The 22,059-nt window shown below is 38.3% G+C and overlaps 1 non-coding gene across 1 annotated transcript; it reads right to left on the bottom strand.

The window, feature by feature from the left end:
- Positions 1 to 13,829: 13,829 nt before the first annotated feature.
- Positions 13,830 to 13,948, bottom strand: LOC118610341. The gene has a single exon (XR_004953863.1). It is a non-coding gene; the product is annotated as a 5S ribosomal RNA (ribosomal RNA).
- Positions 13,949 to 22,059: the final 8,111 nt, after the last annotated feature.

Genomic DNA, 22,059 nt, shown 5'->3' with positions numbered 1-22,059 from the left:
CTTGTGGCAAATATGCATCAGGCCCTTCAATGATATTTACTGTGGAAACGTAAAGGGAAAGATGTGAATCTTAAAAAGCATAATTACAGACAACCTATAAATAATGCATAATCCTTCAGGAGACTGAAATTGGAACAATTTGTTATCTGTGGCTTTTCAATGATCTATCAACCAGAACAACTCATCTAGAGCCCAAGTCATTATTCAAATAATCAACTATTTTTGAGACCTCTTGCATAATGGTTGAAATTAATTATGAACATTTCTAGATCATCAAGGAAGAATCGAATTTTCTCGAGATGAGTTTTTTATTATGAAGAATGTTTAATGTAGTTTCATTTACAGTGTGTAATTAATCAGGGAAGCCAGTTAAGTTGAACTCTGAATCTCCACCTTTTAGACAAGAAAAAAGTGAATATAGACAGTGAGTGGGAGCCATGGAGAGTGAAGCCAATTACATGATCTTGCCATGGATTAGAATGTCCTTATCATTTTCATGAAAATTCTTCTAAGCTAAACATAAATATTTCCAATTACAATCAGGAAAATAGTCTTCGATTTTTTTCAGTGGCTGAGAAATCAGTAATATTTATAGCTTATTACAGAGTCTTTCCAGCCTCTGCTTCTGAAACATCTGAAAGAAAAAAAAAACAAGTTATTGAAGGGGATTTTCTTTCAATTAGTCTAAAAACAACTGAAATAGGAAATAGCCAACATCAAAAAAAAAAAAGAGGATTTTCTGTTGCTTTACTTTAGGTAATTTTAAATTATCCCATTAAAGTTATGATCTCTTCTTTTAGTACTAAACATGAATTTTCAAAATTTGGAATTTTGCTTTAGAGTGAAGAAATTCTGTTCTATATGGAACCCAGGGCTTTCTTTTTCTTTTTCCCTTGCGTTTCTTTTAATTCATTGTGAACTTATATTAGATAAGCTGTCCTCCTCAGTTCCCTATAGGGGGTGGTAGGCAATTTTAGCTACCTACTATATTGTATTAAAATTTAGGAAGAGAAAAGAAAAACATCAAAGATCATCTTTTTACACTGCAATAAATTTGATAGCTAAGGCAATTACACTCTGACAGACCAAACCCCTTGAGACTGATATCTGATCTTTTGCAAAGCTTCAGATAGAATTATTGGTATGCCTTTGGCAAAGAATTATGTCGAAGTTTCTTTTAAAGAAGGGAGGAAAAGGAAAGTGTAATAAGAGTCAGGCAGGTTTAATCACTTCTGTTTCGAGAAAGATGAGGAACTCCGGTTCTAGCTATTTAGCAGGTAAGGAGACAACTCATTGCCTGCTTGTTCCATGTGGCCAAAGATCCTGTCCTGGCATGGGTATCATTTCATTTTAGCCCTACAGTAGCCTGTGAGCTCAGTCTGAGTTTTGCTCTTTCACTAATGAAGATATTGATAGCTGTAGGGCTGTGTTCCCATTGTCAGCACTTGCGTTTCTTTGCCTGACTGCTTCTTCTGGCCACGAGAGCTTGCTCTGTCTAAATATGACAGGTTGGAAGTGCTGGAGAATTAGTGACGCCCAGGAGCTGCCCTCAAACCAAAAACTGGTGGGATATGGTAGATAAATACCCCAGCTTTCTCTTCTCTCAGGTAGGATAGCTTTATGGTACAGCCTGACTCCCAGATTTCTACAGCAGGATCAAGCGTTAGTTCCCTCAAGTGTGATTGGCTTGATAATAACAGTCCATTGGATGCCTTCCCTTCCCCATCTCTCTTCTCCACTCTCCTTCTGGTATTTCCTGTCATTTCCTCCCAAATAAAGTGCTTGTACTCTAATCTGTGTCTCAAAGTTGGCGTCTAGGGAAACTAGAACTAAGATAATGTTCCCTTCTTCCTACAAGAAGAGGCTTGTTAAAGCTTTCTTGTTGAAGCAATTTTCCTCATGTGTCTTGAAAATGTCTTACATATGATGACTGCTGATATGTTTTTCTGAATCTATGCCAATGCTAAGAAGTGATTCTAAACCAAATGCTGTTATTAAACCCAGAAAACCTAATTTTCACATCTTGAAGTGCTTCATGTGGATGCCACTGTGAAAACTTGTACTAAATTTCAACTGGTACTGATTCGACCTGGAATGCTATAGCACAGTTCAGCCAGTTCAGCAGGATAGAAGTTCTAGAGTGTACAGTGGCAGTCATGCAGGGCATCAGACTTTTTTTCTTTTTACCTTAAGACAGATCTAGAAACCTTGAAACTCAGATGAGGACAGAGATGTGCACAATTGGTGAACTAGCAAATTAAATTTAAGTGTGGTTTCAATGTCATAGCTCTCAGGTTGGCAGCTTAACAAAGGTGGTGTTTCAGGGACACACCTGCTCCTCCATCACAGTTGGAGCATGTACAGGGGAGTGAGGATGAGCTGAAAGATCCAGTCTGGTACAGTGTAGCTCATCTAGATGGAAGTGAGTGCTGAAAGACAACATTCATAGACACAGCCTTACCTAGCCCATTCTGGCTTGGGCAGTGGAACATTTTACGTTTTAAAAGTTTGTGATCTTTTAAATAAATGAGCATGTTTATTTATTACTTAAAACTCAGTGAATTTTTATATTATAAATTCCAAAGCATCAGTAATTCCTGTTCCCAGAAATCACCATTGTGAGCTATTTAGTGTCTATCCCTACTCAATTTCTCGAATCTTCTATGTGGATGAAAACAAGCCATGTGTACACTTTGGCATCCTGCATTTGTCACTCACTATTAACACTCTACTTAATTCCCATGCTATTAAGGATTTTTATAAATGTTATTTTAAAACATTTTTCAGTAAGTAACACAGATGAAAAAATAAATGATCCAAGGACTCAACCTTCAGGGACCTTACAGGATTGCTGGGGAGAAAGACACACAAACTACTTCAGTATAAAGAGATTAGTGCACAATGAATGTGTGCAGAATGGGAATAGGGAGCTTTAAAGAGAATGCCCTTAAATTTGTGGAGAAAGTTCTAGAATAATGCCTCACAAGATTGAATAGCTAAACAGCTGTTTCTCAAGGAATGAGTAGGAGTTGACAAAGAGTGGTGTTACCAACAGGAGGAGCAGCACTTTTATGTCAGAGTGTATTCTTCAAACATGGCCTCAATGATATCGCCTTTTGCTCAGGCTCTTTCTCCAGGGTGACTTTGATACTAATCCCATCAAGAAGTGGTATCTATGTCCTACTTGTCCCCCCTCAGAAATTGAGAAGGCTTTTGTGACTATTTTTGGCTATTGGGGTATGCAGAGGTAATGTTATGTGACTTCCAGGGCTGGGTAATTAAAGGGTCATTCAGTTTTCACACTGTTGCTGGAGCATTCGTGTGGAGCTGTGAGATACCATTTAAGCAGTAAGACTGCCTGAGGCTGCCATGCATGAAGGGAGCCAAACCATTCATGTGGAGAGACCACATGAAACAGCCTTGAAACTATAAGAACAGAAAGAGAGAAAAGAAGAAGGAGAAGATAGAAGAGAGGGAGAGAAAGAAGGGGTGGGGAGGGAGGGAGGGAGTAGGGGGAGAGAGAGAGAGAGAGAGAGAGAGAGAGAGAGAGAGAGAGAGAGAGAGAGAGAGAGAGAGAGATCCAGTCAGTCCTCAGCTACTACATTCCCCAGTCTTCTCCAATCTATTCCAGCTCCAGCCACCGACTGACAATAACCAGAGGAGGTCCTGTGCCAGAACTAACAACTCAACCATTCCCAGATTCCAGACCCACAGAAACTATAAGATAATGATTGTTGTTTTAAACCACTAAGTTTAGATGCGATAAGATAGTAACAATTGTCATTATATGGGAATTTGTGGAGAGATGTGGGGTAAGGAGTGGGAGTTCTGATACAACTTCTTCACCATCAAGAAGTCCCTGGAGTTGGCTCATCTACCTTATGCAGACAAGTGGTCCTCACAAAACTGAGCTACTTTGAAAGATGTGAGCTGATAGGTGATGGGCTAACTGTAGATCTATGGCCTGGTGCTGATGTATTTTGACTGATTTTCTAGTCATTTCAGCACTATTCAAATGTAGAAAAAAGCTTGAGCCAAATGCAGAGTAAATATTTGTATATCTTGGTATAACTAACACTGACTTCCACATAGAGGAACCAGAAGTGATGAGGACAGGTCAGGGAGATACATCAGTGGAATGATAGAAATGATGCATCTTGGAAAGGATGCTGCTTTTAATGTTGCATGGGTCCTTCCAAGAATGGCTGGAGGCTGTTTGTTTCATTTTTAAAGGATCAAACCTTTTTATTGTTTGAATTTGGCTCCTCACCGACTCATGATTTTCTGTATAGGTTTGTGCTACAGAGGAGATTTGAAATAACATGCTTATTTTTGTTAAGTCACAAAACAATTCTTGTTAACTTTTTAAAATTCCTGAATATATAAAAAAATGGAATAAAAAACACTGTTAATAACCCTTCAACCCATTGTTACTATGTTCATGTATTTTCTTCTGGCATCTTTCCACATTTATACATACATTGCTCTATTTAGAGCAATGAAAGCTTTCTAAATATATTAAAAGAAAAAGTACTCATATAATAATTAAACTTAATGCCTGGAACTTGGTGCACAATGAATGTATAGATACACAAATAAATATGACTACTTGTTTGTAATGTAAGTAGTTTTATAAAATAAGGGTCATAATAACTATGTAAGTTATGGTTTCACTTTTTTCACTTCACATTATATTATAAGCACTTATATGGAATGAGATCATGGAGAAATAGAGAATGGAAACCCAGAGCCTTTTATCTCTGACTTTAATTCTTACTCAGGCCTTGTCCCCTTTATTTACTATATAAATCATGGGAACAGACAGGTTTCTAACAAGCCCTGACTCAGGATGCCCCATATTCGTCATCTCTGTTGTGTAAGACATTACTTTGATGCAGTGGTAACCTCCAAGTAACTTCCAGAGAGCTATTGCAGAGTCATAAGACAAAATGTATTTTTAAAAACACAGTGAAAAGCAAGAGGAAATAAATAGGGTCAGTCATGTGTTTCAGATGGGGTGCCAGCAGCCTAGAAGGACCCTACCACCCAAAACTTCTGTTTGCAATGTCTACAGCAGCTCCCTTTTCTTGCTATGGAGTAGTGATGAGGGCCAGACTCTGGGGCTCAAAAGATAAGAGGTCCCTGAACCTAACACCCAATTACTCTGGGAGCTGTCGGGACAAGTGTGCCTGACCAGCAGCTGTGGCTTGCAATGATCTCTAACCAGTTATGGCTCTATCTGTGTGTTTGGATGTGGGACACATGGGGTCAGGATGGCTGTCACTAATAAGCAGTTGACTTCAGATTCATGAATGTTAAGCACCTTTTTGATCCTCCCATCCCTTCCCATGCATGTTCAACAGCACATACGTACTCAACTCAATTCATTGGAGTCTTCTTGATGCTCAAATTACTTGCTGCTGCACTTAGAATTATCTATCCTCTTTGTTTCTTTTGTTCAGGGACAGAATTGAATATTCATGAATAATACAGCAGGACAATATTGACTCGTGGAGATTGGTCATGCAGAAGTCAGAGCTAAGTGGATAGGGTTAGTTGTCTCCTTCACCTATTCAGGGAATTTCCCCATAGGAGGGTAGGTGTGCAGGATGTCAGCAGTGCTGCTTCAAAATATAAGGAGGCAGTTCCCGGGCCACAAATCTCTGTGAACTTGTGAGGCAAAGGTGACCAAAGAGGAAGTCATTTGGGAATGACTGACTATTTTTTAAAGCTTGGTAATGCTAATGTTTATTATATTTAAAGCATAGCTTGATAACATTTAATTACAAAAAGAAGCTCAGAGGGCCTGATTCTTAAAAAAAAAAAAAAGGCCAAATTGTCTGGCAAAAGCCCATTCTAGGGGCTGCTCCCAGCTTCCAGTACATCCAAATTGCACTTGTTCAACCTTTGAGATACGTGTATTTTAGAGATGAGCAACTGGTTCTGACAGAAGACTTGAATATGAACTTTCTCCTGCATTTGCACATTACCTTTTTATAGGTAAAATGGAAAAGCAAAAGAGAGTATTAAGCAACTCTTCCTCTCCTATGATTTTTCATCTTCATTCTCCCCGGTAATTCTTGGTTTCAGTTTGCATAAAAACTAAAAGGCCAAGGAATGATGTTATTTTCAGATTAAAGTTTAACTCAAAATTCAAGATGCCTGGGTAATAGGAATGATGTCAAAACAGTTCTCTCCATCAAGGACCATAAAAATTATATCAAGCTGCTTAAGAAAGAGGGCCGATGTCAAGATTTATGGAATTATAGAAAGTTGAGAGGAGTCTGTGTGCAGATCCTCTACTCAGAGTAGGTTCAAGAAGGATATTAAAGGAGAGACCTCCTAATGATGTGCCTGTAGTCCTACAGGGTCATAGATACATGCAGCTCTGCAACTGAGATTTTTGCCAATGCCAGGAAGCATCTAGTTCGGCATCCTGTAGTGATATGAGAAACACTGCTTTGTGTTGGCACTACTACCATACTTGACTGGTGTGAATCCTAAAGTATTTATTGACTTAAGTCTCATTAGTGGTAAATACAATCAAAGATCTATTCAAAGCTTATGATTTCCGTGCACCAGAAAAAGAAGTTCAAAGCAAAAAGCTGACGTCCAACTGGGATAAATATCCACCCTGTGTTTTTATTTTTTTATTATTTACTTATTTATTTCATGAAAATTATTGGGGTGACATTGGTTAATAAAATCAAATAGGTTTCAAGTGTAATTCAATAATATGTCACATGTATATTACATTGTGTGTTCATCACCTGAAGTTAAATTTTCTTCCATCACTAAATATTTGGCCCTCTTTACCCCTACCTTCCTCTCCCCAACCCCCCTTCCCTTTGGCAACTAGTATTCCATTGTCTGGGTCCATTAGTCTCTGTTTCTTTGTCATGCTTATTTGTTTCTTTCAGTTTTATATTCTACATATGAGTGAAATCACATGGTTCTCAATTTTTTCTTTCTGACTTATTTCACTTAGCATAATAATCTCAAGATCCACTTATGTTGTCATGAATGGCAGTATCTCATCATTTCTTATGGCTGAGTAATAATATTCCATTGTATATATGTACCACACTTTCTTTATCCAGTCATCTATCAAAGGACACTTCAGTGGTTTCCATGACTTAGCCACCATGAATAATGCTGCTTTGAACATCAGGGTGCATATATCTTTGCAGATAAATGTTTTCGGGATTTTTTTTTGAGAGGGGTGGTAAATATCTAGAAGAGGGATTGCTGAGTCACATGGTAATTCTATTCTTAGTTTTTTGTGGAACATCTATACTGTTTTCCATAGCGGCTGTACCAATGAAAGGGACTATATCAAACTAAAAACTTCTCCACTGCAAAAGAAACCATCAATGAGACAAAGAGGCAATCACATGAATGAGAGAAGATATTTGCAAACAATACCTCCAATAAGGGCCAAATATTCAAAATATATAAAGAACTCATACAACTCAACAATTTAAAAAAAAAGTCCAATTTTAAAATTGGCAGAGGAACTGAACAGACCCTTCTCCCAAGAAGACATACGAATGCCCAACAGACATGTGGAAACATACTCTGCTTCACTAGATATTAGGAAAATGTAAATCAAAACCACAATGAGATACAATCTCACACCTGTTAAAATGGCTATCATCAACCGGACAAGTAATAAGAAGTCCTAGAGAGGTTGTGGGGGGAAAGGAACCTCATACACTGCTGGTGGGAATGTAAATTGGTACAGCCATCCAGTGTTTTTAGTCTGAAACTAATCACACACACAGAGGACCATGAGTACAGCTGTGGAAGCATCACTGTGAACTTAACATATGTTCTGCAGCTGCTAAAGTGACAGTACATTTTAGGAGAGAGGAGAAAATATTTGTCCAAATGGATCTATCTTGCTTAGGAAATATTGAAAATTGGTTGCATCGTTTTGAGAGACAGGACGACAAAATAAGCTGGTAAGCAATCTAAAAAACAGTTCATATAAATAACAACCAAAGAAACAATTTTTTTTTGAGAAAAGAAAACATTCATGGGAATTGTGAAAAAATCAGTTATTGAAAGTGCTGTCATGTACAAAATTGTGTGTGTCAAGGTGCTCTGTGCCACTTCAGAAGGCAAAACAGGGACAAACTGGGGACAAACAGTGAACAGGACCAAGGTGTGGATTTTGCATAAAAAAATGCTCTAACTCCTCGGAATGAGAGACAGGAATGGGATTCCTGAAGTTTCTAAAGCTCTCAGCGTGGATGTCTTAAAAATGAGAGTTCAGAAAATTTGATTCTTTATCATGTTTTGTTTTGTTTTGTTTTGGGTTAAGGGAGGGGAAAGTAATGACCATCTCTACAGAATGAAACTACAGTTGCCCAGAGATACATCCCCTATGTTAGCATTAAGTATATTTCACACTTACTGTCAGCCTTTCCAGAGGAACAGATAGCTTTTCTATTATGTAGTGCATCATGTGCCCATCAGGAAAGTGTAAGCCTAGAGGATGTGATGGCTGTCTCAGAGCCACTTAATTCAAAATGGAATGGCTCAGTTATCTTTACCATGTGCCACAGCTTCTCCTTGCTAATTGCCTTTTTGTAACCACTTCCAAAGCACTGTCCACTCTCTTTTAATCTGGATCCCAGAAGTTCTGTCAAGGTGACCTGCATGGAAAGCAATCAAGATTCAGTGTCTTAGTTTTTTGTCTGGCAAAGTGACAGATTGCAACCTTGTCCTTTCTCTGACTGGGCAGCCTTTGAATCCAACAGTCTTCCTTGGAATCTTGTGGGATTACAACAGAGTGACCACTGGAAGCTCAGGAGAAACATCACAATGTATCAGGCTGTGTTTACACAAGTAAAATGGCTGGGGTACTTTGGATTTCACCATCTTGGGCCAAATGATTTAATTCTCAGGGAGAGGTGGTGGGTTGAGGACAAAGTACAAGTTAAAAGGAAACCAAAGCTACATGGTATTGGGTTGTGGGGATGAGGAGTTGAGTGTTAAGAATGGAAGATGGAAGCAGAATGTTCTAGAAGTCTTTTTAGGAGATCTGAGGCAAGAGAAAACATGAAGGAAAAGAAAACCATTTAGTGTGGCTGAACACAGATGGTAGGTACAAGCTCATGAGAAAGGAAACTGGAGGACACCAGACCTCCAAGGGCCTCATGCACCCTGTGAGGATTCAGGTACTGCAGACATGAAGACATTGGCACACCTTCTGACACTCATGTTTAAAGAAATGGCTTTATCTTTCTTCCCTGGGTGAGAATTTTAAATTGAAAATGAAGGATTAAAAAAATTTTTTTCTTTCTGTAGTGAGTGATTTATGTCTAGCTCTGTAGGCTCTGTGTGTATATGCACATGTGTGCATGTGTGTGCACACTTGTATGTGTGTACCTGTATGTGTGTGTTTGCATGTATGTGAATTTTAAGGATGGGCCAGGACTGGGGAGACCATTGGGATAGAAGTAAAATAAATAAATTAGGTAGTCAGGAGAGAGCAGACAGTGTCACCCATCATGTTTTTTTCTTTCTGATAATTCTTTTTGTCTCCACCAAAGAAAATCTTTGCAATCTAAAAAATGAAGACTCTCATACTTTCCTCTGAGAATTATTTGAGACAGAGAAAGCAGCAAGCATGAGTGAGCATAGTCCTCCAGCTCCTTGAGGGCCAGACAAGTGAGGCTGGGTACTAAGTGTGTTGTTCTGCTCCCTAGCTGCATCTGGACATGCACTGGAGGTCAAAAGAAGTCCCCCTGAAGTGGTGTCACCCTGGGGGGATTGGAGGCTAACTCCACTCTCCCATTTGCACAAAGGAAGTGTTCCCAGCCTTCTAAGCAAGGAAACTTTCAGAGAAAATACACTAGTGATGGGTTTTCATGAGTGTGACAGGGAACAAACTTGAATTTCTAAATTTTATTCAGCTAAAGTACTTCTCACAATCCTGGACACACCACAGGAGACTTGACAATAGTCACTAAACCAAGAATTACCTAGGTTTCAGTGTGTGTATTCTGACCCCAGGAGAAGTGGGCTTGCAGACAATGTGTGAAATGAACAATCAACAGAATTTACCTGGGTTTCAACAGTCAGGTTCCAAAGAGAAGAACTCTAGTGGGAAGAGGGGCATTGAACTGCCTCCTTGGGCCAGGCTTCAGTTCTAAGACAACTGTTATACTGGAGCTTAGTGCCCTCAGTCCACCCACCCCAACACCCTGCAGAGAGGAGACTGGGTCGGATCTTTTAAAACTATTTTTTAAACTGTGAAATGGTTGATACATAAAACTACAATATATACAGATGTGTTGTAAATCATAGAAATAAGGTGAAAACCACATGCCCACTGCTCAGTTTAAAAAACAGATCATTAGACGCCAGGTATTCTACCTGAACCTAATCTTCACCTCCCACCCAGAGGTAGCCATTCCCTTGAAGTTAGTTGTCCCTTCTCCCATCAGTGGACCTTTGTGTTTTTTTCCAGGGCTTTTGCTGTTAGAAGAATGGAGCTTTAAACATTCTTAAACACATGTCCAGGTGCATAGGGACAAGAATTTCACCAGCATAGATAACCAGGTCTGAAATTGCACAATAGCAGGGTATGTGCAACCCCTCTTTACTGGATAATGCCAAATTATCATGATTTCTACTCTGATTACCAATTTTTAACTGTTCTGTGCTCCTTCACAGTCCTGCTAAACATTGGGTGTGATCAAATATTTTAACTTTACCAACTTCCATGAATGCAATAAAATTTATTCTTGTATTTCTCTGGTAGCCAATGAAGTTGAGCATTTTTTAATGTTTGTTGGCCGTCTGTGTTTCCTCATCTGTGAAATGGCAATCCATATCTTTGCCATTTTTTCTCCTTGGGGTTGTTTTACTCATTTTATTTTTGATTTTAGAATTAATCTATTTCTGTCCTGCATGGTTTTATTTGAGAAATCAGCTGCCAGTCTTATGAGTTTTCCCTTATAAGTAACTATCTGTTTTTCTCTTGCTGCTTTTAATATTCTTTGTTTGTATTTAACCTTTGGCATTTCAATTATGATGTGTCTTGGTGTGGGCCTCTTTGGATCCGTGATTTTTGGAATTTTCTGAGTTTCCTGGGGTTTTATGTCCATTTCCTTCACCAGCTTAGGGAAGTTTTCCATCATTATTTCTTCAAACAGCTGTTTAACATCTTGGTTTTCTTCAAGCACGCTGATCAGATGGATATTTGGACCCTTAATAGTGTGCCATGTGCTCCTTAAATTATTTTTATAGTCTTGGCATCTCATCTCTTGCCATTTTGATTGAGTGTCCTTGGCTTCCCATCCTCTAGATAGGGCATTTGATCCTTTATTCACTTTGTTTATTCCTTTATTTGTTTCATTTAATACACTTCTCATCTCAGATAATGTGTTCTTCATTTCAGACTGGTTCCCTTTTATAATTTCCATTTCCATTTTTAAGTTTTTTATCTTTTTGTTGACATTCTCACTGAATTTAACCAAAAGTTTATTGAGCATTTTTATAACCAGTTTTTAAACTTTGCATCTTTGTCTGTTTCTATGTACTAAGCAAAGCTCCTAAGTCTCCCAGTCTTATTAGTGTGGATTTGTGAAGTAGGTGTCCAGAGGCACAGTCCTGAGAGGGGCTCAGCTACAGGTCAAATTTGGTTCAAGCCGCTGCCCCTCCAGGGCCACTTGTTAAGATTCAGCAAGTGATCTGCAGATGCTGTGCTTATAGTCACCTCAAAAGGCCACACCAGAAACCGAGACCAGCTGCCTCCAATGTGAGCCTAGGCGCTACTCAGCAAGGAGCACCTGACTTCCTGAGGATAAATCTCCATGTGGCTTGAGTGGGGCTGTGGGACGGGGGAGGTGGGGTTTCAGGGAATTCTCTCATTGACGTTTGTTATCCGATCTTATGACCTCATGGCAATGACAGCTCTGTGTCTGTGTACGGGGAAGGAGGAGGGCTCAAATGGGAAGAATGGATACTGCCGGCACTCCTGTACAGAGAGAGTCTCGCCTCGGGCCTCTCTCTGACGATGTCTCCCTGTAAGTCCCTGATGCCCCCTGTGCGCAACCAAATTGGCACTGGTGCTCAGAGTGAACAGGTCTGCCACCGCGGAAATCCACTTATGGATGCAACCCCTTTAAGAGGCATCTGCTGCTGACACTGATGCAGTCTCCATCTCACTCAGCTGCTCGAGACCGGGCAGCCTCATGTCCTTGCCCCGTCCTACTTTCTGCTATTGCAGGGTGATTTCTGGGATTTCTCCCTAGTTGTATGGCTTGTTCATCAAGATCCCAGGTGATTTTTCCTCTGCTGCTGCTCCTTGTTTTCGTCACAAGTTTGATTTGGTCACCAGAGGGATGAACAGAGCCTCTATCATCTACGCCATTTTAATTGCCCCCTACAGTTTTTGTATATTTTGAGAAAATCCTTTGTGATTCTGAAGTCTGAAGGATATGCTCTTGTATGTACTTCTAAAATGTAACCTTTTTCTTTTATATTTAAGAGTTCATTCCACCAGGTGCATGGTATGAGGCAGGTTCATATGCTTGTTCTCCATGTGGATATGCAATTGTCCCAGACTGTTTGCTGAATATATATGAGTCCAAGTCTTAGCTCTTTATTTTGTTCCATTGGTTGACTTCTCTTGTTTTGGACCTCACTCTAATTACTATGGCTTTATAATACTTTGGTATCTGTACAAGCACTTTGTTTTTCATCTTCAAGGAGCAGTCCCCAACACTTGCAGCTGTTGACAGAAGGTCTAGGCCTCCAGTGAAGAATAGACTAATCATGTAGCTGATGGCTTTAGCACCTGTATATCTCCTGAGACTCCTGATCTCACCTCATTCTGGTATTAGAGTATTTTCCTTACTTTCTTGTAAGAGCTGCCATACATTTAAAAGTGTCTTTCAAGGTTTTTTTTAAAGCATTTTTACACATTTTATTATAGATAGTTTTGGTCTACACTAACAGAAATCTTAATTGATTCTCAAGTTTCCAACCTCAGCAAATAACAGACATACTTGGAGAATGCGCCTCTGGGAGCAACACAATTAATTTGTTCTGCTCTTCTTATACTGGGCCTGCCACGCATGATATGATTTATGTGTAATGGGTTCTAGTTAGCTCTAGTAGGGCAGTAAAATTTTAAGGTGCTTAGAGATAATCCTGGAACTTTCAGTCAAGATGCTTAGCTCTTTTTAAAAAAAATTATTCATTTAAATTAGTTTCAAGTATACAGTACTTTGGTTAGACATCTATATAGTTCATAAAACGATCCCCCCAATGGCTCCCTCTCCCCCTAGGCCTCCACCTAGCCATCATATTAATGCTAACTGCCTTCCCTCTGCCGTGCTCCCCATTCCCATGACCAACTATCAGCTACTAATTTGTACTTCTTTAACCTTTCACCTCATTCTCCCAACAACCCCAACTCCCCTCCCCTCTGTCCATCACCAAATTGTCCACTATATTTGTGAGTCTGTTTTTGATTAGTTTGTTCTTTTTCTTCCTTAGATTCCACATATAAGTGAAATCATATGGTATTTATCATTCTCTGTCTGACTTATTTCACTCAGCATAGTAACCTCTAGGTCCATCCATGTCATTGCAAATAGTAGGATTTCACTTTTTTAATGGCTGGGTAATATTCCATTGTGTATATGAATCATAATTTCTTTATACAATCATCTATTTGTTTGTTTTGTTTTGTTTTATTTTTTTAATTTTTTATTATTATTATTTTTTTTTAGGCAAGGCAACCCTTGATTGACCTCACAGATTACAAAGACCTTGTCAGCTTACAATCCTTTATTTTTTATTTTTTATGCCTACAGCACCTGGTCTTCCTAGGTGGTCTCCCATCCAAGTACTAACCAGGCCCAACCCTGCTTAGCTTCTGAGATCAGATGGGATCAGGCTTGTTCAGGGTTGCATGGCCTTAGACTCCAATCATCTGTTGATGGGCATTTAGGTTGCTTCCATATCTTGACAATTATAAATTGTGCTGCCATGAATATTGGAGTGCATAAATCTTTATGAATTATTGTTTTGGTTTCTTTAGATAAATACTCGGAAGTGCAATTGCTGGGTCAAAAGGTATATCTATTTTTAATTTTTTCAGAAACCTCTGGACTGTTTTCCATAGTGGCTGTACCAATTTGCATTTCCACCAATGATGTATGAGAGTTCCCTTTTCTCCATATTCTCACCAACATTTGTTATTTTTTGATTTATTAATGATTTAGCTCTTTTTAAAATCACCTCTCCTACCTCAGGGTCAGCCCAAGCTTTAGGAAAGGTATAAAAGTCTCTCAGTATTAAGTGAGAGTCCTTTGGGAGACTGTCTTGGTAGGTCTCCCTTATGCTTGCTCATTCCTTCCTCAGAAGTTTGTCCATTCCAATCCCAAATTACCTAGACCCTATCTTGGAGGGTGTAGTCAGTCAGTAATGTGCATATAAATCTGTCCATATTGTTTTTGTTGAGATCTGATCTCTAGTGACCACTAAATGCAAATCAACTACGATAGTCACTTATCAGTGACCGTAGCAGCGTGCTCAGCACTGAGGAACACATATTGTGATGAGTATATAACCGAAGAGCCACTTCAAACACACTCTCTTGGGAATTGTCACTGATGCGTAGAACTTTTCAGTTTTAAATATGACACCAAGCTTCATGCTCAGATCAATTCTGGTTGATATTTGCTTCAATTCCAATTATCTCTTTCTAGACTCATAGAGCTAGTTTTCACATAGGTAATGAAGGCCTCGGCAGGTCTATTAAGTGCTCAGACAGGCCTATACTGGAAGGCCCTGAACATCTGCTCATAAACCTTACACTACACTCCCCGAGGCTCTGGGAACTAGCTGTCTGTAGGCTTTCTGCAGGTTGTTGAAAGCTTTTATAAGAAAACCTACTTTAAATGGTTATGTGGTTTATCAACCTAAAAATATTCCTCTATCGCACCTCTATAAAATTCTCTAAGACATTTTAAAATTCCTTATAGCTTCCAAATGAAACCCTTCTTTAAGGTGTTGTGATGTTAGTGATCTAAGAACTCTTCTGAAAATCTATAGGAGCCCCTAAGCCATTTTGAATTTCATACTTTTAGTGGCTTGAGGTCATTATTGATAATGGATATAATTTCAGGGTCAACCCCCTCTCCAGGTTGGGACCCTGTGTGTCTACTATATGAACAAGAGTTCAGGAGAATTGACAAATCACAACTTCGAATGACAACTTTAAACTCTTCTCCCTAGGGGACCGTACATCTAGTCTTGAGGACCTTCTTTCTATTCTTCTAGTACTTCTGACAATAATTATCTCATCTAAATAAACAAATGCTGCTCTGTATTTCACATCATCATTAACCTTTTTCTTTGACTCTAGACCTCTTGGTAAATTGCTAAAACCCAACAGGGAAATGAAAGTAATTTATTTCTTTGTTCTCATCAGCCAAGGGCACTCCTCAAGTCCTCTGCTTACTACTGACTCTTGACTCCTTAGCAACCATTCCAAGCTACTGACACCTTAGTAATAGTCCAAAATCTGGATTCCAGCTGAAATGTACTAATCTGCTTTAGCACATTTCAGAGCAGGAAGTCTGTAATGGCTAGATTTCTTCTGGACCACAAAAATGATGAGATATATTAAGTGCTGTAAGATACAGATATTATGCTCTTAATTAGGCATCTCTTAAATATATGCTTGCAAGTCCTTGATTTCAGACAATGAGCTCCTCTTGGACTTCTCTGCAAAAGGTAATATTATTCTCCTTTGTCTTGCATTGCTCAGCCTGAAAAAACTTACATTTCATTCCTGGAATGTCTATCTCTGTTTTTCTTTCCAGTGTTCATTAATGAGAGGTCATCGAAATAAAAAAAATTCAGACTCTGTTTAAAAGGGAGGGTTCCATGCATACTACCACAGAAGAAAAATGACAGTGTACCTTTGTTCAGTCTTTGTCTTCATGCAATATATGTATGTGGAAGGCACATTTAAAGAGCATTTAAATATTTACGTTTGTTATCTCTTTGGTGCTCACCATCCTGGGCCAGCCCTTTAGAAATATCCCTAGAGATAAAGCCAAGCCTTCCATTTAGAAACCTCTATCTTCTCATTTATAACCCTCCCTGGCCTGGGGATTTCCCACTGTATCTTCCTTCTTTCTAGCCTTGGAGCAAATGCTGTTGGCTCCCTGCTCACATCCCTTCAATGCTTATCATTTATATGCATTGCTCCATGCTATAAGCCCCTGCTTATTCTGACCAAGGAAGAATACTCAGCTTGTATTTAGAGAAGGCCAAAAGTGATGAGAAGTTATTAACTCTGTTGGGGGATTTCAATCAATGTTAAGTGAAAGTTGGTGGATAAATGTCCCATATTCCCTACCCTCAAATGAGATGACTCAGAGGCATGTTCTACCCAGCTTTAAGAAGTTTCCACTGGATAAAGTCCCAGGTCCCCACAGAGTGACCTCCTTACTGATGCACACTATATTGGCTGCCTTCTCTCTCATATCACACTTCTCCCTCTCCTAGCAGTGCTTGCTGGTATCAAGTCCAACAAAAACTTCTCACACTCAGTTGTTTGTTTCATGGTCTCTCTCTGGAGGTCCTAACTTGAACCATCAGGAAAGAAGATGGAAATTGTCTCAATCAGCTTTGACATTCCCTGGCTCCTGTGTCTGTGTCTATTCCATGTGTTATCTTCCTTCTTACCGCCCCCACTCTTCCTTAGAAACAACCACATACACACAGTTTTGGTGGATTTTGGTCCCTAAGCTAAAGTGGCCCAGTCTGTCCTGTCTCCACCTTAGACAGTCTCTCAGTTCTCTGTCATTAATTGACAAGAGTACACTGGTCAGTTGTGACCCAGTATCTAGTACCCTGAGTTCGAGCCCTTGCTATCTTCACAGCCACTCTATTTGAGTACCTATCTGATCCTATGGGAAAAATAAAATGCTGGTGGGCTGCTTGATGTGAACCTATGGTGGTAGGGCTCAGACAAAACCCAATTCTCCTGCCACTTTCCTACTTTCTTTTAGTAAGGCAAGCTTAAGGTACTTATATTTTATTTCTCATAAAAAGAGATCAAGTTTGGAGGGTTACTGAGATACCATTAGTTCAACTGTTGATTCTTAAAAGGTGTTGTGGTAGGTATAATAATGACCCCCTCCCCCAAAGATATTCATATGCTAATCCCCATATCTTGAAAATATGTTACAGGGCAAAGAGAAACTAAGGCAATGGAGAATTAAGATTGCTAAAAATATAGAGATTATCGCAGATCATCCAGCTGAGCACAGTGTAATTATGAGAGTCCTTAATGTAGAAAAGAAAAGAAGAAAAGGAGGTCAGAATGATACAATGTGAGAACTTAACCCATTGTGGCTGGCTTTGAAAATAGAGGAGAATCACAAACAAGGAAATGTGGGGAAATCTCTAGGGGCTGGAAATGCCAAGGAAAGGAGTTTTTCCTTAGAGCTTTCAGAAAGAAATAGTTCTACTGACATCTTGATTTTAGGCCATTCTATGCTTCTGAACTACAAACCTGCAAGTCTGTGTCATGTTAGACATGAAGTTTGTGGTAATTTGTTGTAGTAACCATAGGCAAGGAATACAGACTTCTTAAGGAGTTCTCCCTGGCTGCCATCCCAATGCTCTAGAAGCTTCCACTGCAGCTTCTTTTTGACTTGTCTCCACACTGGTGCTGGTGGCTAAGATGTGGCTAGTGTTACCACTCTGCCTCTTTCTAAGATTTGTTCTTCTTTGCTTTTTCTGTGGATACTTGGTTTCTTTATCTGCCTTCTTATTTGAATTCCTTTAAAAACAGGAAAAAAAAGTAGGCAATATATGATCATATTTTATTTTCTTACATATAGGCTTAATGGTTTAGACTTAAAGTAGCTCTAGATTCTACTTGGTTTAAGTGTTGCTGGTATGCATTTCCTCAACTAAACTATCATTTGGCCGATACTTTTTCTGCAAGCATCTTCAGCCTCAGTGCCTCTGCATTGGCTAAATACCTTTTCTCCAGGCTTCTGGTGAAAAAAGAATTCCTTAATTGCCCCACAACCACTTGTTTGGAGGATACCGATACCCAAGTCTCTGGACCTATTGGGCATTTTACCAACCTAAATTCCAATCCTGGCCATATGAGCTCTATCCTCAATGCATGTTCCTCCCATGATTATAACAACAGGATATCTTAGTGATGAGGTCCAGTCTCCAGGCTCATTCAAACTCTGAAGGGGGCTCTTTTCTGAACATGTAATCTCAGCTATTATCAGGCCTACTCTCTCTGGGAATGGAGCCATCACTTGCCAAAGAGCTGTATCAGGGAATAATGGAGAAGGATAAGGAAATTGAGAACTTTCAGGATAACATTCCAGTCCAGTCCTCTACTTCTTATTCCAGAGTGTAAAGGAAACAAAATTTTACCTCTTCCTACTTATAGCTTTTTGGCTGTGTCTGAGAATTAAACTGATAAACAGATTAATAGGAGAGAAGCATATGAATGTGTATAAGTTGTAAATGACACAGAAACCTTCATAAGGAATGAAGACCTCCCCTGAACAATAACAAAACCTACATGTTTTATAGTAGATTGAACGAAAAGAGGTGATTGTAGAAAAGCAAACCATGAAACTAAAGGAAGATAAGAATTTCTTTAACAAGGTCTGTTTCTTACAGAATTCTCTTGGTCTCAATTTCTCACCCTTGATGATAAGAATATTACTTTCCTTACAAATTAAAATCACAATGAGATGTCATTTGACACCTGTCAGAATGGCAACCTAAGAACAAGTGTTGTCAAGGATGTGGAGAAAAGGGAACCCTCATATATTGTTAGTGGGATTGCATATTGGTACAGCTGCTATGGAAAACAGTCTAGAGGTTTCTCAAAAAATTAAAAATGGATATACTTTTTGACCCAGCATTTGCACTTCTGGATATTTATCCAAAGAAAACCAAAACAATAATTTGTAAAGATCTGTGTACCCCAACATTCATGGTAGCACAATTTACAATAGCCAAGATATGGAAGCAACCCAAATACCCATCAACAGAAGATTGGATAAGGAAATTATGGTTCACATATACAATGGGATATTATTCAGCCATTTAAAAAAAATGAAATCCTACCATTTGCAACAACATGAATGAACTTAGAGGTTATTAGGCTGAATGAAATAAGTCAGACAGAGAGATAAATACCAACCATATGGTTTCATTTATACGCAGAATCTAAAGAACAAAAAGAACAAACTAATCTAAAACTGGCTCACAAATATAGAGGACAATTAGGTGACAGAAAGAGAGGATGGGATTTTGGGGGACTGGGAAAATGGTGTGAAGTGTTAAAGAAGTACAAATTAGTAGTTGACAGATGATCACTGGGATGGGGAGCACAGCATAGGGAATGCAGTTAGCATTAATATGTTGTCTAGGTGGAAAACCAGAGGAGAGAACAAACAATTAGGGGGATCATTTTATAAACCATATAAATGTCTAACTGATATACTGTATACTTGAAACTAATAAAAAATTATTTTAAAAAAAGAATGTTACTTTCCTCTGGCGCAAGGAAGAAATCTTTCACATGAGAGTTTTTGATCTTCTATTTTTTTAAAAAAGGAGATAGAATGTCCTTCCTGTATCTGCTATTTTTAAAAAGCTTTTAGCTCAAAACAATCCTTATGCCAAAGTGGCATATTTTGGGGTGGCATACTCTGCCATTCTTTAAGAACTTATCTTAGCATCAATAGCTGAGTTTACTTCATATAAAATTCCAGACAGCCCTAAATGAAGTATTATTACTCCAAAGTTTTGATCTGGTCTTGATGAAGTCACCCATTGTCTCTGTGTCCTGACTACTGCTGGGGGCTTCCCCTACCTATGTGGAATGTCCACTCTATATCCCCATACAACACTCTTCTATCAGTCCTGGCAAGGTGACTAATTGCAAATTGCTTCAGTTCAAGCTTCTTTTGAGGGTGGTTTTGTTTCATAAGACTTTTTGGCATTTTAATAATAAAAAAAAATCTAAGAAAAAGCACTCTAATTCAAGGATATAGAGAGAAATAGGATATTTATTAAACATATGAGCATGTATACTTATTGAGGAAAGTGAAAAATAGTGACACTAGGGATAAAATGCAAGACAATGGATTAATTAATCAATCAATCAGTAAAAACAAGAGAAGGGCATTGTATGAATTCATGATACATCGATGACACTGTGCATTGAACTGAGCACTCTGACCAGCCCAATTGTGAGCGGGGGAAAGAAAGCTTAGAGACTTTCACTTTGACCTTTCCTCACTTCAGTAGTGATAAGTCCTTCCTTTATATTGTTTTGAACTTTGAGAAATAAGTAAGTAAAATTGGTGTCAGTTTTTGTCTTCTTGTACCACCAAGGCCACATTCCTGGGTGGACTGTAACTGCTGCTAACCATTTCCTATGGCTATAATTAGACATTCTTACTCTTCACACTGCTGATAGTTGTTGCCACTTAGGGTGGGCAGAGGAGCGGGTGGAGTGATGGGGAGAAGAAAGAAGTGTTAATTTCAGAAAGGCATCTGTATGAAAAAATGTCCTTGTAGAAACCACTATAAAGCAATAAAAAGTAGGTCAGCATTAATAATATAGCAATCATATTCTGAGGAACATGTTGGCTTATACAATAATTCACATTTTCACTGGGCTTAGAGTTATAAAGTACATAAACCTTTGTATAAATGATGGTAATTTATTTTCAGTTATGTTTATTTGATGGGAATTTGGGCTGAAAAATAAGAATTGGCCTCTTTTTTCTCCTATTCTACTTCAATTTGACTCTTATGTTTGTGGTTGTTTTGTTATTGAAATTTATAAAGTAAGAAGTGATCTTAACAAAGAAAAAATTGTATAGTAATTCATTCTATTCAAAATTTCAAAAAATAAGAAGTTTTTGGCTAAAACTTTATTCTCAAATCAAACTAATGGAAGATGGGATGATTAACAATTTTTAATACTTTATTTTTTAAAACAGTTTGGGTTTACAAAATATTGCACAGAAAGAACAGAGAATGCCCATATACTCCCTCCCCATTCCACCACTTCTCTAATTATCAACATCTTACCTTAGTGTGGTATATTTCTTATAATTGATGAACCAATATTGACATATTATTAATTTAAAAGACTATCGTAGTTTACAATAATATTCACTCTTTGTATTACATGGTTCTATGAGTTTTGGCAAATGTGTAATGTCATATATTTACTAGCAGTGTACCCATACATAATACTTTTGCTACCTTAAGAATCTGTAACCACTCCTCCTCCTCTCTTCCAAACTCTTGGAAAATTAATTTTTTATAAAATTTCCTTTTTTTAGTAACAATTTTTATAAAATATTTTTAAAACCTCACAGTATCTAATATTTCTTTCAGAAATGGAGTAGAATTACCCCAACCACAAAGCACTATGCACACATGTAACATAACATGTAAAGATTTATATGAAGAAAACCACAAAAGCACTGATGAAAAAAGTCAAAGAAAATGTAAATAAACGAAGAGATATTTCATGTTCATGGATAGGAAAACTTAATATTATTAAGATATCGGTTCTTTCAAATTGATTTATAGATTTAATATGATCTCAATCAAACTCCCAGAAAGGTATTCTGTGGATACCAACAAACTTATTTTAAAGTTTAGATGGACTGACACTACTTGATTTCAAGACTTACTATAAAGTTACAGTGATCAGCTACCATATGATCCAGCAATCCCTTTACTGGGTATTTACCCAAAGACTTGAAAATCTATATCCAAAAAGATATTTGCACACCAATGTTCATAGTAGCATTATTCACTGTGGCCAGCACATGGAAGCAACTGAAGTTTGCTTCCTACAGTCATCCTACAATAGATGATTGGATAAAAAACCTGTGGTACATATATACAATAAAATATTACTCAGCCATAAGAAGAGATGAAATACTGCCATTTGCAACATGGATAGGCCTTGAGATAATCATGCTAAGCAAAATAAGCCAGACA

Source organism: Rousettus aegyptiacus, unplaced genomic scaffold, assembly GCF_014176215.1.
Source record: "Rousettus aegyptiacus isolate mRouAeg1 unplaced genomic scaffold, mRouAeg1.p scaffold_m13_p_12, whole genome shotgun sequence".
NCBI classification, from domain to species: Eukaryota; Metazoa; Chordata; class Mammalia; order Chiroptera; family Pteropodidae; genus Rousettus; species Rousettus aegyptiacus.
This window is presented reverse-complemented; position numbering and strand designations above follow the sequence as displayed.